Source organism: Hirundo rustica, chromosome 5 (genome assembly GCF_015227805.2).
Source record: "Hirundo rustica isolate bHirRus1 chromosome 5, bHirRus1.pri.v3, whole genome shotgun sequence".
Lineage (NCBI taxonomy): Eukaryota > Metazoa > Chordata > Aves > Passeriformes > Hirundinidae > Hirundo > Hirundo rustica.
The window spans coordinates 69822656-69835902 of record NC_053454.1 but is presented as its reverse complement, the minus strand read 5'-3'; the positions used below and the strand labels follow the sequence as shown (position 1 = coordinate 69835902).

General features: G+C 38.6%; 1 long non-coding RNA gene across 3 annotated transcripts in view; it reads right to left on the bottom strand.

The window, feature by feature from the left end:
* Positions 1-4182: 4182 nt before the first annotated feature.
* The window catches only part of LOC131378563 (uncharacterized), a 32392-nt gene continuing 23327 nt past the window's right edge, over positions 4183-13247 (bottom strand). For 2 of the 3 annotated variants that reach the window (XR_009207880.1, XR_009207878.1), the window contains 2 exons: positions 5550-5625; positions 4183-5008 (listed from right to left, as the gene is read on the bottom strand). This is a non-coding gene — a long non-coding RNA (uncharacterized LOC131378563). The remainder of the gene's footprint in view (positions 5009-5549; positions 5626-13247) is intronic. The other variant, XR_009207879.1, reaches the window with a different exon arrangement.

The following is a 13247-nucleotide window of genomic DNA, read 5'->3' as shown; positions in this document are numbered from 1 at the left end:
TCCTTCCACAGCTGCGTCATTCCTGAATCCATCTATTGCACTTCTACTCTGACACTAAAGTGGGGTTATGCAATTCTCCAGTTGCTTAATGTCCACTTCTGTGCTTTAAATATGTTCTTTCTTATCAGACTGACTCCTCAAGGTCCAATTTGCTCTGAAGAAGCAGAAATTGCATTTGGAAAATAGGATTTTCTTTCCTTTCTTTCTCTTCTTGGCACTCACTATCTTCATTCAACATGTAACATAATTTTGACACAATGCAGCAGGTAATACTACAAAATGGAACGCAATAAAAGCTACCCAGCATACACACATACGAGGGGAAAGCCTATGGTCACAAAAATACTGTTCAATTTTGATTGGCTGCAGTTCAATTTTCAAACTATTCACTCAGCTTCAGAAAGTCCTCTCAGATCCCAGCTCCAGAGGTGGCTGCTTGCTCATGAGCATCACACAAGCACATTATTTCTTTGCTGACCACGATCAAGTAGCGGTTTTGCCTAAAATTAATAATTTGGCTGAAAAGGGTGGTTTTTATTTTATTGTTGAGGATCTCTATGCCAGTGTAGCACACTAGGAAGGCATGCATGGGCAAATGCCTCACTAGTGCACAGCAAGGCTTGGATGCAGCCAGATTGCTTTGGAAGGGACATAAAGCACCAAGGAAACAATCTCTGGAGGAACAGTTTACTACTTCAAAAAGCTGTATAATCCACAAGGAAAACATACGGGAGAGTGTAGGATATTTTCCTATGCCAGTCTTATATTGTCAGCTCTGCCTCTTTGCATAATTTACTCCCCAAAGTACCAGCAGGTAACAGCTACTGTACCATTAAATTTATTTTGGAAAATCATTGTGATAAAATGCAAAACTCCTTCTTTGTCCTAATGTCTTTTGTGTTATTGAGTCAAATTCTGAACGCCCACGTGCATAAAAGAAAACATAATTTCAGTCAGAAAAAATACTTTCTCTTCCTTTCTGAATTTTGGCATTTCTTTATTCTACAAGAAATGGAACAGGTTTAACATACAGACATTTATGTAATTGGACAAAAAATTGAGAAATCAAATCAATTTGCTATAATCTTCATCCTCTCATAAATAGAGCAGCAAAGTATAATTCAGCTGAAGAGGTGGGATGAGATAGATTCACAAGAACAAATAAAGGGAATGGAAGAGGAGAGCAGAAGTGAAACTGAAGCATGCTTGCAGGGACAAACTGTTAGTAGGTGACAATTTGAGAAAAAAAGGATCACAGCTTCTTCTGTTGAAAAACACTGTAATTAAATAAAATAATGTCCCTAATGTTGTTTTTGTAGAAAGAATTTTCCAGCAACCAGCCAGAAAAGTGGTAACAAATTTATCATGTAATGAATTTTGCTTTGTGGTGAGGAATACAGGAAAATGAACAATGATTAAGCACCAACTTAAAGTAGTATATTTGTCATTCTGCATGAATTACAAAGCTAGAGACACCATATAGTGTTTGCTGTCTGTGTTTTGATTCATTGCATTGTTGGCTCTCCTAGAACTATTAATGATAATGCCTGCTAACTTTTGAAATTGGAAGAGCTAGTTTAGGGTACTTTCAACTACAAGCATCTTTAAAGTAGATTTCTGGAAGATTTGGTAAATTCAGCATAACCTTGGATCACAAAGACTGAATACTTCTATCAGCATCATATAACAGTAACAATCTTGACATTATTTATGTATATGGCTAGATTTTTATTTTCATAGCTGAAGTCAGTGCCTGCAAAGTCACTGGCAATAATGCAATACCATTTTTTATCTATGGAAATGGGAGGAAAATCACATTGACTTAATAGGAAATATTATGGTAATCCCTATATATCAGTTAAGATAACTGTATTTCAGCAGGGCATAAATTGCCACAAGCTTCTTCTGTATTCAGACAACTGTGAGACTTAAAAGCAAATGCAGGTATGTTTCCCTTTTCATTGAGTTCATCAGCACAGCATACTGTGATTCAACCAGTGAAGAGGAAGAAGACAGATGTGGGTCGCAGGGAGTACAGAGTGACTGAGGGACACCACAGCCGAGGATCATAAGTAATGTTGGCCAAATTGTGTGTTAACGGTGGCTGTTAGGTATTACTGCACTGGTCAGGCAGAAAAATCTAAAGGGAAAAAAACTAACCGAGGATCATAAACTCACAGGAACAAAGATTTGGTGGGGTAGTTGTCTTTGTTACTAACTTCGATAAATCAAAAGTGCAAAATCTATCTACAGCCTAAGGCATTATTTCATATCAGTAGGAAAATATGTGCCTATATACCTTCAGCAATATACAGTGCACACATGAAATATGTTGAGATATGTATATTCACTGCCTCAACTATGATAACTTGAAGGGTAGAAATACTTCTTTTTAATGAGGAAGAGCAGTACAAGAGGAAGGCTGTAAGGCAAAGTTCCTGAAGATGGCTTTCCTACACAGAGGAAGGGGAGCAGGGCATTGCCCCATGGAAGCACCGGCACCCCTCAGCCTTGACTACAGGTTAAGGTCCCACTGGGTTACACACTGCAAGTTTCTGAATAAAAAGATGTTTTTGCCCAGGAAATAAAGTCAAAGGCAGCCACATCATCCTGGAAAAAGGCAGCAAAAGCTCATGGAAGTGATGGATGACGTATAGCCCAAAACTCCTGGAAGATGCTTTGGAGTCAATATGGTGAAAGTGGGGGCAAGAGAGCAGCAGTGGCTGGAGAGTGCCCATACCATGGATGCAAGGATCCTAGTACCATATTCCAGAGGAATTTTGGGTACCAGAGCATCCATGCAGCCTCATCAGGGTGCCACTTCTTCATCTACTCTTCTTCTGTGTGACAAACCATCTTATTTTGTACACACCATTCCGAAGGAAGGAGCTGATCACCTAAACTTTCAGACTCAACTGAACATAGCAGAGCACATATGGGATGGGGCAGGATGGAGATTACCATGAAAACCCATCATTCTACTTTTCATCTCTGTCTAAGTTTTGATCCCAGATTGAAATAGCCTGGTCTAACTTTTATTATTGGCAATGACTGAGAAGGTTTAGCCACGGTGTCCTCACTCTTTATTCTTTTGAATATTTGTTTTGCCTGTTTACAACTGGCAAAAGCTTTCACTCATAAAGAAAAGATGAAGTTATATTAAAAAAAAAAAAAAAAAAAAAAGCCTAAAACTGTAAAAACTGAGTCAGTTGTGAGAGCAAATTGTAGTATTTGTTATTGCTGGGCTTTTTTGGTGTGAGTTGATTTGTTTTGTTTGGGTTTCCTTTTGCTAAGGAGCAATCTGATATACAAGAGAATTAAAAAGGCTTCAGGGTATTTTATTTATCAGCCATTGCTTGTTTCATTTAACTGTGCAGCCTAACCAGTACAGCAACATAAAGGAAAGAATCAGAGATCTCAGAGTTGTTCCACACTAATCTCCCTTTTGTCAAAGCGTGGGGACCATCTTTAGGTCCCTGATGAAAGCCAACTTAGATTTCTTACAGAAGAAAAAATGATAGGACGGACAGGAAGAGGCATCAAAGACTATTTTGAAAGCTCTCAGTAAATCTGCATTTTTTTTCTTGTTGCTAAGTATCATAAAACTGATATAAAGAAAATATCCTTCAAATATGAACGATGTTTTACACCTCTACATATGAACATATGAGACTATGTTGGACTACATATGACATGTATCATATAACAATAAATCTACAAAAATATTAAAATTAAAAAACCAGATAAAATCATTTTGATTATCTGTGTGAAGTCAATTTACAAACAACTTCCTTCAAGTGCAAGGATTTTTGTATTGTTTCTGTGAGTTCACTCCAAAGTGTCTTTTCTTTTCTTCTCATTGGCCAGCCTTTGCTCTTTCACCTTGTCTTTCTAGTGGGCTTGAAAAGAGCCATTTGTTTAGTGAGGTTCATATTTCAAGTACTGTCAAGCACAAGTGAATAATACTTGGCTGATTTCATAGGTTTCTGTGTGACAGCAGTAAGGTTTAAGTCATTTCTCCAGATGCTTGTGCCCAAAGAGCAATCTGAAATGTCTTATATACAACACACATTTTTTTGGACAGCAAGAAAACAGATGACAGTAACAGCAAACTGAAATACAGAGAAAAGAAGAAACAATAGTTTATTCAAAAAAAATTTGCCTTTAAGAATTAAGTCAGACATTATAAACAAATTATACACAGTGTTGAATTAAATTGTTTTTTCTTCCAGGAAATCCCTGCAATGCTTGAGAGAGTAACGTGGTCAATAGCAGGATTTACAAAGCAAAGGCTTCTTTACAAAGCAAACCAAGAGATTTGATTTGCAGGCCCCTCTTCATGCTGAGGTTTGTGCAACATCTAAGGGGTGACAATGAGATTCAGGTAAGAACATACAACGTATTTTAACATCATTCATAAAAATTAAAACAAGAAACAAAATTAGTTCAGATGCCAGCCTTAATGTCCTGGATCTGTGTGAAGCCACGTATAACACAAGCTTTAAGGCATTTCTGTGTAATTTTATGAGTGACTTCCCTTATATCCATTCTGAAGAAGCACACTGCTCCTTGATGCAGAGCAGTAGATTTCCTTTTCTGTAAATGCCACTAGGTAATGTGTCAGCTCTCCAGTTCTGATTGCTCCAGATACAGTGTGGACTGACAAGGCTGTCCAGATGACAGTATTCCAAAATATTCTGCAAGGGCTGTGCTGAGTTTCCGTGCACAGGAAATGTTACCACTGCTGCTGTTTTTCTGCTGAATAGAAGAGTCCCCACTCTATTCCACAAGCAACTGGTAGTCAGCAAAGCACTTGCAGCTGGACAGGAGGCACAAGTGGCAACCACTCTGCCTGATTTCCAGCTGAGGGAGGCAGAACAGATTGCTGGGAAGGGAGAGAGGGTAAAGAGTAAACACACACAGAGCAATGAACAGTTTTCTTGGGCTAAATGCACACATCTATCCAGCAGATCAGGATTCCAGCTTCGTATTGGCCCTCTAGATACAACTGAAATTACAGACAGAATTTAAAAATACATGCAAGACCACTCACAACAAATCAAAATAAATAAAATCAGTCATGTCTCATTTCTATGTAAGTTATGGTTTTTAATCACGGGAGGATTGCTGTGTGAGTGGAAATAGGTGGGAGAATGCATGAGACTCCAGTTCACATGACCAGGAATAGGAAGGGAAATACTGTTTCCAGCCTTAATTACCATCCCAGACTTTCTGCTGTGCAAGGAGTACAGGTGACTAGACCACCACTTCACAGGTTTTCCTTTCAAAGGGATATCCCCCTATGTGACCTGGCCTCAAATTAAATCAATTTAATTTAGCTGCAGCTATCACTTGCTCCTGTATACCTTGTTTCTCCCTTTGAGCTAGACTGTGAGGTTTTCCATATTTGTATCCTAGGCTTCAGCTTCCCATTACCTTCTCTCAGAAGATTTGCTCATCAACAGTAATGTTCCCAAAAACTTTTACAAAATTTTATTTTCTCCTTGTAACAAACTTATTTTTTCTATGAAAAACTGAAGTTCACTAACCTGCATTAGTAGGGTCTGGAAGTTTCTCTGTCCCCCTGCAGGGCTGCTCAGGTCTTCCACCAACATCCTTTTGGCTCTGTGGGAACCGAACAGCCGCAGTGTTATGGTGTGTACAGATAGTACAAGGCTTAAAAAGAGGATCACCTCTATTTAGACAGTACTGCACCAAAGCTAAGCTGTCTTTCACAAGTAGAAACACAGTGTTTTTGCAGGACCTTCAATCCACCATGTGCTGTCAGGTCTCAGGTGTACTTGTGGAACCTCTCATCCCTGTAACTACAAACTCTCCTTAGAGTCTGTCAAATTTATATAGTCTTTAATTAATATATATGGGGCAAGGAGTTTCTGTCAGCAAGTCTGTGTCCTGTGTTCCCAGGATTTTTGGAATATTTATTATTAGCAGGTCTAAAGAGAGCATCAATATAGAGAACTTTGATATGCCTTAGTCCTACAATCTGAGGTGGAAACATCCCCTATAAAATATTCAACACCCTTTCTCCAATAATTCCATTAAAGATAGTTCAGACACAACATCCTGTTCTATGGACAGGGAATTAACAGGAGAAGACGTAAAGCCATTTGACCTTCCAAACTGCATGATACATCACCACAGCAATGGCTGTAGCTGATGGCAGACCACTGTGGTTGCCACTGGGATCGTCCCGAGGTCTTTACCAGTGTTCATGTGTGAACACAATATTCCCCTCTTTACATCCCCATGCACTGGATGGGGAGATTACGGAGAAGGGTAAAAAGGAACCATAGATTTGACACTGGGTGAATGTCTCCAAAAAGAATTGGCAGCAGCAATGCTTTTGGGATAGGCAGCTGCAAGAGTTGTACAGGGGAGTGAGCACAGTCATCAGTGTTTTCTAGATGGTTCTATTATATGTCCAGTCTCCAGCCTTCTACCTTAGGAAAAACATGACTTTTCAAGCTTATTAGATAAAACATCAAACTTCACCAGGATTTAAAAAGTTTCATATTTTCTTTTTTTTTTTTTTTTCATTCCTTGAGGTACGATGGGGGAAAAAATGCACACAAGCCTGAGATTTTAATCTCCAAGTGGTTATCTTGATAAGTAATAAATCTAACCTTTCCAAGCAGACGTATGAAGTTAAGGGGACTAATTGATCATGTTGGCACAAAGGTGTTGTTCATTCTGCAAAGGCCAAGTTAATCCACATTGATGTGATTCAAATTAACCTTAATCAGCTACTAGGCTGACTGTGATTTCATTACTGGATATGCTACAATTAGACATCTCCTGTCTTTAAATGCCCCTTAGCTTTATTGCAGCTTTTTTTTTTTTTTTTTTTTAATAATAAACACCCATTTACACATCAAATACTATTAGTGTAATTGGCTTTAAAATTGACTTTTTTGTGTAGTCACTTTTTGGTTCTGTTTATTTTGAAAAGGTCAAGTAATACAGATTGATGTGATCTAAATTAACCTCAAACAGTTACTTCTCCTCTCAGAATGATATGTTGTCATAGTAGGGAAGGATCAGACAGTTGCCTTCTCTTTCCTTTATTTTCCCCCTTCCAGATCCATAAATCGTATGTATTTCATTCCTGGAGGCAGGTGCAAAATACTTAAAACCCTATAAATCATCTTCATAACAGAATTCAAAAGCAGTTGACTATTCATCAGAAAACTTTAATTCTTTATCCCCATTGAGGCCGTGCAGGTATACCACACATACTAAAAAAATCAGAATTTTCAAAAATTAGTTTACTTTGTTGCAACTAAAACCTGATTCAAAGCCCACTTTTTAAAGCTTTCTGCCCCTGTATTCCATACCTCAAGTAGACAGTGTGAACACAATAATCAACTGTAAATTCATGGGCAGTGTGTTTGATTGTGGCACTGAACAAGAGAAGCAAGTTCCCACACTTTATTTCATTTCTTGAGGAAAACAATTGTAATTTCCCTACCTCTCTTATCTTTCAATTCTCTCTGGCTAAGAGTATTGCCTCTTAACACTGCCCTGATCAAATGGAAAGTGAGGAGGGCCATATGAAACACAAAATAAAAATTGTGTTTTCTTCAGAGGGAGTGAATTACATGGGGAAGGTGAGGGCAGAAATGACAACTTAAAACTAGCTCTTTACCCTGTCCACTATTGACAGTCCCTAAGGAGATTTAGCTCCACCAAAGGCAGGAGTTAATGAGGAGACACCTTGGCAATCCCTGTCCCTGCTGCAGGAAGTATGTTCTCACCTTCCAAGGATACACCTTGGGCACCCCTCTGAGCCCAGTGGTGGGAAACTGCTCCAGAAAGGATCCAGGGTGAAACATCTGTGAAGGCAAGGAGGAACAGCGAGCCCAGCAAATTGAGCTCCTGTCTTAGGTACCAGCATGCCTCCCCATAGCTCTGAGCCCAGGCTACCTAACTGGGACACAGATACATGGAAATCCAACTTGACGTAGGGAATAGCCACAACTGTCACATCTTTTATTGATCAGAATAAATGTTTAATTTTGCATTTAGTTGAGGGCTGCACTGTAATCAATAAATAATTTGCCAGTTGTGGTTACTTTACATGTCTAATCACCCTTCTACATACAAAATAACCAGAACAAGCATATTATTTGTTCATTCAACTCTGAACCTGAATCTGAAGAATGGTCGGTGCTAGGAGATTTCCTTTTTTTTTTTTTTTTTTTAACTTTGTTCTGTTGAAATGTTCAAATTTGAAACTCAACTCTTTAAAAGTAGGCAAGGACTGTGTTTGGTGCCCTGCCCCCCCCCCCAAAAAAAAAAGAAAAAAAAAAAAAAAAAGGGCAAGAGGCATTTTTTTCATCCTGCCAAATCTTCTAAATGACACCAGAAGGATTGTAAATAAAACCAGCTACATATACAGAAGAGCAAGTGGTTCTGCTGGTAAAGATGACTCCTTAAAAAGTAAAACATGCTTATTGGATCCCTACCAGTATGGAAAACCCTAACTCTCTGAATAATGCAACAGCTTAAATAAAGAATTTAAAGGAGCTGAAGTTACTCTGGGAGATTTTCCTAAATCTTCCAGCTTTTGGGGCTGCAAAGGACAGCAGAGGCAGCTGTACCTTTGTAATGTTCACACAGTACTTGGATTGCTCCCCTAATTAATCCTGAAGGAAGAAAAAAAAAATAGAAAGCACATAATTATTTGCAAAATTTCAGGGTAACTTGTGCTGAACATAATTTGTACACACAGGGAAGCTCTCCTTTTCTGCCTATCTGCCACTGCATTTTTTCAAGTGTGCAAAATCTGTTGGGATCTATTGATTTTTTTCCCCTTGTTGCTCAGTATGAAATAGAAAGGGTGTGAGACAGGTAATTGCTGATCCCATCCACTCTACATCTAGGGAGAAACCTATTTTTCTTGGGATAATGGTTATGTTGAGTTTCACCATATAAGCAATATTTGAGATGTATTAAAGCCACCTAACCATAAAGAAGTTGAATACTTCAGCAACAAAATAGGTATAAGAAACTTTACTTAATATTGACATAATATTTCTAACGTAAACACTGAGACTAATTATGAAATCAACCCTAGTCAAAGCCAATTATACTGTGGGTTAGTAAGTACAATCACAGCTGCTATATATAGTGACAGAAATACCATAAGCATATATGAAAGACTATATACAGATGGTGAAAGAGATTATGCTTGGCATAACTCAGAGAGGAAAATTAAAATGGATCTCTGTAAACAAACCAGAGAAAGTAATATTACACTGCTAAAAATGAGACTGATCTACTCTTTTACTTAAAGACAAACTGTATCTGACATGACAGGAGCAGCTTTACTTATGTATGTGTAAGTCAGTGTAGATTTCTGGACGTAACCGCAGTACAACTGCCATGTTTTTGAAATTTGGATGACAACAGTCTAACATACTGTCGGTTTCTTGGCATATGTGCCTTTGGTCCTTCCGGGAAATATGAAATATTAGTACTCATACAGAGTAAATTGATTCAAAGTGGTTTTAATAAAGTTTAGTATGTTTTTGGCAAAAAGCAAACCTTTTCCTTTGATACATGAGAATAACCAGAAATATGCAGACTCACACCAAAGAGATAAATGGCTTTGTATACATTAGGATGTTATCAAGTCTGAATTTTCCATTTAGAAATTTTATTATGCCTACTTACATTTTTGTCCCCCATTATGAACTGAGATTAATTTAACACCATCAATTTATAAGCAGCATGATGTGTAGAGTCAGTTATCATGCTAGTGTTGACTTCTGCTGTCTGTCATCCTAGATTGTCATTTACAGACATTTACTTTTACAAGAGCATAAAATGATCCCAAAGTAGTCTGTTACTGAAAAGCAATACAATATACTGTGGCTCTCGTTACTCTGGTTCCCTAAATAAGTTACAGTAAAACTTAAATGGGCATGTTATGGATTGCTGTCAGTGATTTGCTGTCGTTAAATTTTTGTTCATGATTGTGTATCTATATTTATCTGTCAGACCCAAAGTATTTTCTTAGCTGTCCTCTGACAGTTGTTTCACCCAACCACCTTGTCCAGCAGCACTTTGAAAAAAGTACCAGGAAGGTTTTAGTTTCACTTTAAAATTTCCAATTTAGCTTATAAGGTGAAAGAAAACCTTGAAGGAAGCCAAGGTACCTTGTGAATGCCAGAGCTACGCTGGAGATAAACCTTGGTGCTCCTTTTAGAAGGCAAGCTGCCTGCTAAGTGCCCTTGCCCATGAATGTTCAAACTCTGCAGGAAGCTCTAAAGCTGGAAAAATTGTATCCATAGAATGGTAAGTGAAGGGGCATTGATGGCATATATTTAGTGTAATAAACATGTTTTCAGCTGCTATAAGACTGGAAAGAGTCATTAGCATTAAAAAGTATTTTTGAATCAACTGCGCCAGAGAAAGTGACAGTCAAATGTTGTGAAGAAAATGGTAAAAAATGTTTGATTCCTTCATCTTAATATCTAATAGACCTCACAAAACTGGGAACATTCCAGAGGTTTAGAGAGTCCCTGAAAATTCTGGAAGAAGAAAGAAGGACTAGAAACAACAGACCAGTCAATCTGATCCTTATTTGATTACGACTGTAAATACTGCCCATCAGCTGGGCTTCAAAGAGCGTAGGGAGTGTCTTTGATGGGCTTATGGATTTGAGCAGTAAATGGTATAGCATACTGGGATTTTTCTGAGGTGTTTGCTTTAGTGATTACAAAGTGGTTTACAGAAAAGGTTAGACTCATTTGTACCTAATAATCATCTAGGATTAAACAGGAAATTCACAGAAGTAGATTTAAAGGATCAACTGATATCAATTCCAACATAGCTACGGAATGTCTGAGGTCACTTTTTTCAACATCACTACTGAGTGAACTTCTTGGCAAACATTATTTCGTACCGCGATCTTTTGGGTATAAAATCCTTCTTATTTAAAGCCTGAGAAAAACACTGATAGGCTATGAGCCTTCCAGAAGAGAAGGATAAGAGAACTAGTGGTTCTTTATGATCCAAACTTGCATGGGATTTAGAAGCAACTATTTTGTCTGAATAAGGTCTCTGTATCTGACATTTTAATTTTTTTTTCTTTTTTTTTTTTTTTATTTTTTTGGCCAAAAAACATTAGACATCTGCCACTGCTTCCCTGGTATTAGAAAGATCATTAAAGCATAGGCAGCAGGAACTGCTGAACTTCATAAATCTTTGGCACTCACTAATAAGAATCTGAAAAAATATCTTAGAACTTGCCAAAAATGGTCTTTTTAGAATAACAGGCAGGAAATATGAGAAAACCATAGCCTCAAAAGGGGATCATGCGAAATGGGCATTGTTTGTTTATTGATCTTGTAGTGAAGAACTACCTTACTTCCATAACCAATAATCATAATCTTGTCAAGGGGCTGACTGAATTGGTTGTGTTCAGTCAACTGTTGGTCATTCCTAATGGCAGGAGTACTTACTACACATTTTGTTCACCCATGAGTGAAGCTAAATCCAACGTCACATTTAACCTCAGGAAAGGAACTGAAATAACCTCACACCCTCCAAGTCACACTGTATATAAACTCTTGGAAGGGTCTTGATGACATTTATCTTCCCTGTCTCAAGTCCTCAGGCACAATGTCCAGTTGAAAATCTAGCCCTGTTGCAAAAGAAGCAATCAAAACTTGGATCATGATTTCTTTAAAATACAAATAATTAGACATATGTCATGCATTTCATATGTACACATAAACATCTGCGTACATGAAGTCACAAAACAAAAAATCTGAGAGACTCTAATAGAAAGACTGCAGCAAATTTGTTCTACTGCAGCCATCCAGTTTCCTGAGCTCAAAGTATCATAATATAGCTGAATTCTGCTTTCTAAACAGGATGAAAAGTAAAGAACATACCAAGTGTTTGATAATAAATGTGATTAAATTTATGTCCGGATTCTCAGTTGTGAAGTATTTTGGGGAGATATCTCTACACATCTAAAAATGGCTGTTGAAGTGTTATTTTTGAATTTCAGTGAAACAGGCCTAAAGGTGTTGCTCAAATTCCAAGTCTGACCATGTCATGGTATAACTCCAGACAACAACTAGGCAGTCTCTCACTCAATCCTCCACCTGCAGGATCCTGGAAGGACAATGGGAGGGGTAAAGGCAAGAAAACACTTCAGTTGAGGTAAAGAGAGCTTAATAGGGAAAGCAAAAGCTACACACACAAGCAAAGCAAAACAAGGATTTAATTCAGTGCTTCCCATGGGCCGGCAGGTGTTCAGCCATCTCCAGGAGAGCGGGCATACATCACGGTGATTTGGGCAGACAAAACCAACACTCCAAACGTTTCCCCTGCTTTATATACTGATATACAATGATGTCCCATGGTCTGGAATGTCCCTTTGGTCAGCTGGGGTCACCTGTCCTGGCTGTGTACTCTCCCACCCTCCCAGGTATCCCCAGCTTCCTCCAGTGTGGCAGCAGAAAAGGCCTTGGCTCTGTGAGATTCCTGCTCAGCAATAGGAAAAACATCTGTGTTATCAACCCTGTGTTCAGCACAAATCCAAAACACAGCTCCATACCAGCCCATGGGAAGAAAATCAACTCAACCCCAGCCAAAACCAGGACAAGCCCAACATTAACTTGTTCATTTACTCAATAAGACACTCATATACTAGGAGGATGCTATGTATATTAGACATGCAGTAGTTCTCTAGCTGCATCCTTGACAAAACTTCCTTTCTGATGGAGTACTCTCTTTTTCCCTTCTTCACTCCCTTCCTTAAAAATCTGGATACCTATTGCTTAAATTGCCCTGTTTAGGAATTGCCTTCTCCACTTCAGTACTCCTGCCAAAACCAGGTGCCACTTCCTCTCTCTTCCCCAACTGGAGACACAAAAGGCGAAGAAACCGGATTTGGATAAGAACAAATTAATGGAAAAGTCAATGAGAAAAGAGCATGAGCAGCAATAGCAACAATATTAATACTAATAAAAGTGTACAGAAGAGAGAGGGATTCACATGAAAATTTTAAAAAAATATATATCATCCCCATGTGGCCCATGTGGAACTCACAACCTGACCACAGTCAGTGGCCTTCACTTCTCCCTCCACCTCGGGACCAGCACCACGCTGCCCCTCCCCATACCTGCCCAACCACTCTGTCAGCCACCCTTCCTCAGCTGGAATAAACACATTCTCCCTGTAGGAGCATCCCCTTCCCCCATCCGCAG